This window comes from Orycteropus afer, unplaced genomic scaffold (genome assembly GCF_000298275.1).
Source record: "Orycteropus afer afer isolate SDZICR_OR568_19922 unplaced genomic scaffold, OryAfe1.0 scaffold00007, whole genome shotgun sequence".
Classification (NCBI taxonomy): Eukaryota; Metazoa; Chordata; class Mammalia; order Tubulidentata; family Orycteropodidae; genus Orycteropus; species Orycteropus afer.
In genome coordinates, this window is record NW_006921594.1 from 11379027 (window position 1) to 11385542 (window position 6516).

Genomic DNA, 6516 nt, shown 5'->3' on the forward strand with positions numbered 1-6516 from the left:
GCCCAAGGTTGACAAACAAAATGGTACAGTCCCAATGTCACCAAACTACATGGCAGACCATTAATTCAAGTCCATTGAAAGTCCTAAGGTTGGCAGAGCATGGCACGCTGCTGAACAACAACACAGTTACATGCAGGGTCCAAGAGTGCCATAAGCTAGAGACCAGTCCCAAAACTGTTTCTTATATAAGGGAAGCAAACCACATACCCAAAGGCAGCTACTCAGCTGCTCACAGTAGATTCCACCATGGAGTTGATTAAGTCTCATCATGGGGAATACTACATCCAGCTGCCCAGCCACTCAACCAGGCCTAGCCAAGGTGACACACAAACTTAACCACCACAATCACCAACTGAATAAGTGAACAAACTAAAGAAAAAAAGTCTCAATTTCATTCAACTTCCTGCTGAACTTTCTACTTAAGAATAAAATGCTATTCTTTGGTCTCCCACTCTGTTAACTAGTGCTCCATGAAAGCTGTTGGCTTTTATAAAGAAATAAGCCAAGTTATTTCCAGCCAATATTGATTGGGAGATTCCTTTGTGGTGGGTCCTGAATTGGAAAAGACATGATTCTTAAATTCTAAAAGTTGGCTTTCTAGGACCTCAGAAATGAATTGATTGATCTGGTCTGAAGGGAACAAAATTAAAAACAACAGTGGCATCCACTTAAAATAGAGCAGTAAATACATAAATAAAACACACAACTAAATCAACAGGTTAAAGATAAAACAAACTGCTGACAATGCTTCAAGTCTACAAAATTAGTGTTTGGGGAACAGTTACTGAATTCATTCTCTGATTTAGAAATGTTGTGGCAGCAGAATGAATATCTAGTTTGGCATAGTTCACAACCAGTATTCTTCCATGAGGGTGTTAGCCACGAGCTTGCAGGAATCCCAAACATTTCTTTTCAAGCAGCCAATAAACTTGCCTACTAAAACTGCACAGGAGATTCAAAATGGATATATACTGACAGGTAAGTAAAATTTAAGACTCTGCCTTAGTTTCATTCCTATCCTATAAATCTTCTTTGCAGGAGAATGGAATTCCAAACCACATGGATTCCAGAGCCACTTAAATCTGCAATCTCTACAATGTACATATTTGCTGAATCACATGATTTATAGAAGTTGTGGGAGACATTTAAAACAATCCTGAGCCAGTTAGGTCTCGTCAGGGCCTAGAGAGCCATGAGTAAGAAAGTATTCCACCTGGTCCCCTGCAAGCAGATTGGGGTGGAGGGTGAGGGGAAGATAAATCAATTTCCAGTGTAGTTTGTCCTTTCTAAGAAATAAACTCCTCTAATTCAGCACATTTCATAGCTGATAAGTATTCAGCTGCCTTAAACTGACCACTGAACCATCCACTGGAAAAAAAAAATCTTAAAACAGAGAACAGAATGTCCCTGCATTATCCCTGGCAATTAAAATTGGCTTTAGAGAAAATGAGAAGAAAATAAGAGAAAGTCTAAAAGAAGAGGGGAAAATAGAACAAAGGAAAGTTACATTTTGTGAAGAAAATCAGGCAGTGATTGATGGGAGAAGTAACAGTTGACTTAAATTACAGCAGGGCCCTGTGTAGGGATTGAAGGAGAATTTTCTGGCCAATCTAAGCTATTAGACACTAAAAAAAGTTGCCCCTCTCTTGTATGAAACATTTTACTCCCTGGACATTCCCTTTGATTATCTTCCTGTGCCATCCACTTGGTTCAGTAACTTACCATGACTGATGGAAGAAGACCTAACGCAGTTCAAATTACATGCCCATGAATCTGTGAACTTTAGAGTGTAGTCATAAAAATTTAGGGATTTTTCTGACGTAAAGTTTGCCAACACATGTATATACTAAAACCAAGTGCCATCGACTTGATTCTAACTCATGCTGACTTCAATGTGTGAGAGCAGGACTGTGTTCCCCAGGATTCCCAATGGCTGACTTTTCAGACATAAATCACTTCACACGGTCTTTCTTCAGAGTTGCCTCTGGGTGGACTGAACCACCAACCTTTTGTTTAGCAGCGAGTGCGTTAACTGCTGTGCCACTCACCAGGGACTGTGTGTGTGTGTATATCCATGTGTGTAAATATATGTATGTGTATACACACATACAAAGGCTAGCATAGTTTGTGCTATTTAATGTCAACTCATTTAAAAAAAGAAAAAGAAGGAAAACACCTGGGGTGCGCGTTGTACTAAGCTGGACTTAGGGAAACACACTGTGACACATTTTCAATCCTTGGGAAAAAAAGCAGCACAATAAAACTACTTGTTTGGGACTAGCTATGAAAACTGGCTAAGAGAGCAGATTTTTAAGGAGATTCAGTTCATACTAGAAGACTAGAGTAGAGGCCAGGGCAAAGACTAGATTCAGTCTAAATTCTTGTAATGGCCAGCTCTGTGCCACTTAGACAGAACCCAACAGTGGAGAATCCATGAGATTTTCAATATTGAAAGTCTGTCCACTGTGAGAAGAGGCTGATTTAAAAAGGGATCCAGTCCCAAGGAGAAGACAGAGCACTGGGGCCACTCTCAGAGGAGAGGCACTCAGGTATATACAGTAAGGGCAGTGTCCTGATACAGGACAGGCTACCTAATAGAAAAAAAGGGGTCCTTAGCCAGAAATCCAAACCTGCAGAATGGGCTAGCATGAGTAGAAGGGAGAAGAAAGTCTGAGGGAAAGAACTGTTGCCCCTTGGTGGTCACTAGACCACTCAGAGTTCGACCCTCAAGCACTAGGGCCTGGAGGACACACAGCAGCTCACCTGAGCAGCCCAGTTACTGGAGTCCGAGGAAGAAGCCATAAGGCTGGGTCATCCCTATGATCTTTGCCTTCAAGTTGCTCAGAGTTAAGAGAGTGAGGCTGATACCAACAAATGACTGCAATGTGAAGCACATCACCCTGTCACAGCATTCATCAGCCGTCCCTTTCACCACTCAAATAGAGCATCTTCCCCAAAACAAACCACTTGCTCCTTGAGAGGACATTGCACCTTGGTTGCTTTTGTGGACACTGTAAGCCTTTTATTCTTTGTGATCCTTCCTCCTTAATTTCATGCTTCAGACAACTAACTCAGACCTTTGTTACAAATTCAGCAGGAATGTTGTTGTTTAGTGCTGCAGCCCTGATCTCAACTCCTTTTAGTCATTACTTTCGAAGTTTGGCAGGTGAGTAAAGAGCACGTGTGGTAAAACTGAGCTCTCTTTCCTTCTGTATGCAGGGTGTGTATGTGTGGAGGCCAAAACCTAAGGCAAGTCACTTCACAAATCACCTTTCTGGCAGGTTTTGGAATACTTCTCAACTTTTTTTCCTCCTTGCAGTTGCCTCGGGGAAAACATTTCTGCTTAAATGGACTCTCCCTTTCAGGTGTGCCTTTACATGCCACATTTGCTGCCTCTGCCTCCAGCCGCAGGCCTCGAATCCGGGTAAGTCTTGTCTTCTCTCTTACTATCAAGGCGGCAATTTATGGATTAAATGAAAGTATTCGCAAGTGGAGGATTTGTTGAGTATGGTGAAAGCCTGCATACAGTATAGAGTATGATATATTTGATTGTAGAGCATAAGCGTGGCTTTTAGAGAATGGTAAATACCCAGATGACGTTTTATATAAACACACAAGCTCATTGCTGCGTAAGACAGTATTGATGGTCAACTTGATGCCTAGTGTAGAGGTGAGGCTCAGGTAGTGTCTTGAGCCTTTCTGTACTATCAAGAAAACTTTCAAAGTAGGGTTGAAATGGACAATTTGAAATGTGCATTAGACATATATTTATTTTTCAGGGTCATAAACTTGTGACCATTTTAGAAAAGGTTCAGATTCTATAGAAAAGCCACCCATATCTCCAAAATACATAAATAAAGTACTAAGTTTTCAGAAAAACTTGATGTCTGCTGTGATTGAAAGAAAATTAAACTTTACACCTTCGCACTCTACATGCCTGACTGTGATGCATTGTAGCCAAGATGGCACTGGAAGATGATTCCAGATGTGATGCAAAGGAGTATGTATTACAGAAACAAAGAAGAGCTAAACATAAGGTTCCTGTGAGAAGTGTCATTTTTAGATGCACAAAATTTCCCTTTGAATTGAAGCACATCAGAAAAATAAAGACAAATATGAAAATATTGATAGTTTTCTGTGTGCTATAAATTACAATGTAGTTTTCAGAAGAAAGGGACAGAAGCAGGAGTAGGAGACACACTTTTCCTGTGGACAGACTGGTTACCAAACACCATTTCCACCTGTGGCTCCAGGAACTGGGCAGCCTGGCTTTACATGCACCTCATGCCTCCATCTCTTTTGTCTAAATTATTTTGATGAAAAAGAAAGAAAACTGACAAGATGTTGGACAGGTTGCAGTCTTCAAGGGAGGGCAGATGAGGTCATGTTAATGAATAGTCAGTAAATTACAATCCATTAGCAAAGCCAGAAAGTTAGTCACTGTCTTTTTAACATATATTACTGTTCATCACAACACAATATATTTTAAGGCCAGAGTTTCAACCAGCATTCATTAAACAACTATCAAAATTCATCCAATGCCAAACATTTACATGCTTTTCATCCTGAGAAGGGATAATGGTATGTTTATTAGTACCAGTGACTTTTCCGCACATAACTCAAACTCACCAATGAATTTAGCAAGAAAAAAAAAAATCTCATGTACCCCTAGAGGCTTCTCAAATGTCAAGTCTGTTAAGCCAACCAGAAGAGCAGTGCACTGATTGAATTTATAGCTTGACAAAGGAGCGGTGTGGATGGCATTACCATAGCCTCTGAGATTATGTTGCTATGTGCAGCTGTGGGTTTTATAATGCCTATGTAGGTGATTTCCAATAATCAAACTTCTAAGTTTTGCCAGATTTAATATAATGCTCCTCCAGTTTGGGGTTTACATCACCTCAAATGTGAAATGAAAGACAGAGAGAAAGAGCAGATGTGAGCAAGTTATGGAAATGAAAGGAGGAATAACAAGACCCATGGTTAAAGGCTGCTTTGGATTCCTGGTTAGGAGCTCTGGTGGTGTAGTGCCTAAGGCATTTGACTGCTAACCAGGAGGCTGGCAGTTCAAACACACCAGCTACTCCTCAGAAGGAAGATTGGGCAATCTGCTTCCATAGTGATACCGCCTTGGAAACCCAAGGAGGGGTCGCTGTGAATTGAATCTGACTCGATGGCAGTGAGTTGTTTTTTTTTTTTTTTTGATTGTTAAAGGCACTGAAGCCACTTGCAGGGGTTCTCGAGCTTGGCACTATGGATATTTCGAGTGGGATAATTCTGTGTGTGTGTGTGTGGCTATCTTGTACATTGTTTATTTAGCAGCCTGCCTGGGCTCTACACACAAGTTGCCAGTAGCACTCCAATCCCCTGTGTAGCAACCAAAATGTCTGCAAAATGTCCTCTGTTGAGAACCACTGCCCAACTGGGAAGCAGGCAAGGTGATGTGTGCCCCGGTGTTTGCAGGGTAGTTACAGGGTCAGCTTTCATCCATCTTCACTGTTACATGTCAGGGTGTAGAACTGAGTGAGGGAATACACGAGGAACTACTTGGTATCAGAAGGCCAAGAATCCACTTTCAAGGTGACATAGAGAAGTGAGAAATTCAGGGATGGCTTAAGTACCTTTGCCATATTTTATTAGACCATTTTGGGGGAGTATTTTTAGCAGCCTGAGTTAACCAGAATTAGCTCACCTCTTCATTGCCCTGTGCCTTGGGGATTTCAAACAAGTGGAGGTAGTAGGATTAAGGGATTTTAAACCCCAGTACTGGTATTTCTTTGGGGCCACTCCCATTACTTGAGAAGAGGAAATAGACGCCAGGCATCAAAGCCCATTTTCCACTCATCATTCCACTGGGCCCGGCAGAATCCCATATGTAAATACTTCAGGCCACAAATCAGCTCATCTGACACAAAAGATGTCAATCCTTCATTAGATGTGAGTTAGAATAGGGTTGTTTCTCATAAGATAGTTTTAAGAACTGTTCTAAAAGGAGACAATGCCCTAGAATGAATGACCTCCTTTAGATATAAGAAATTTCAAGACTTGATGAAGGGATTAAATTGATAGCTTGTTTTATCTCCCAGGTGGGAGCTCTGGTGGTGTAGTGTCTAAGGCATTTGATTGCTAATCAGAAGGCTGGTGGTTCAAACCACCATCCACTCCTTGGAAGGAAGATTGGGCACTCTACTTCTGCAGGACACCCAAGGAGGGGTTGCTATGAGTCGGATCTGACTCCACGGCAGTGAGTTTGTTTGTTTATCTCCCAGCTGCTTCCTATTATTTCAATCTTCAGGTTCATAAACAGCCCTAATGCCACATTGGAGCTATGGAAGGTTAAAGAATATAGAGATGGGAGGAAGCCACAGAATGTAAGAGGAAAAAAAGTGCAGACAAGAGTGTAGGGAACAAACAGGAAAAGGGTTAGCACCAGGAAGCACCCAGGATGAGGAGGATATTGAAGCTGAGATAAAAGCAGCCAGCAGGGAGAAGCAGGCACAGCCCCACAAGGCCTGC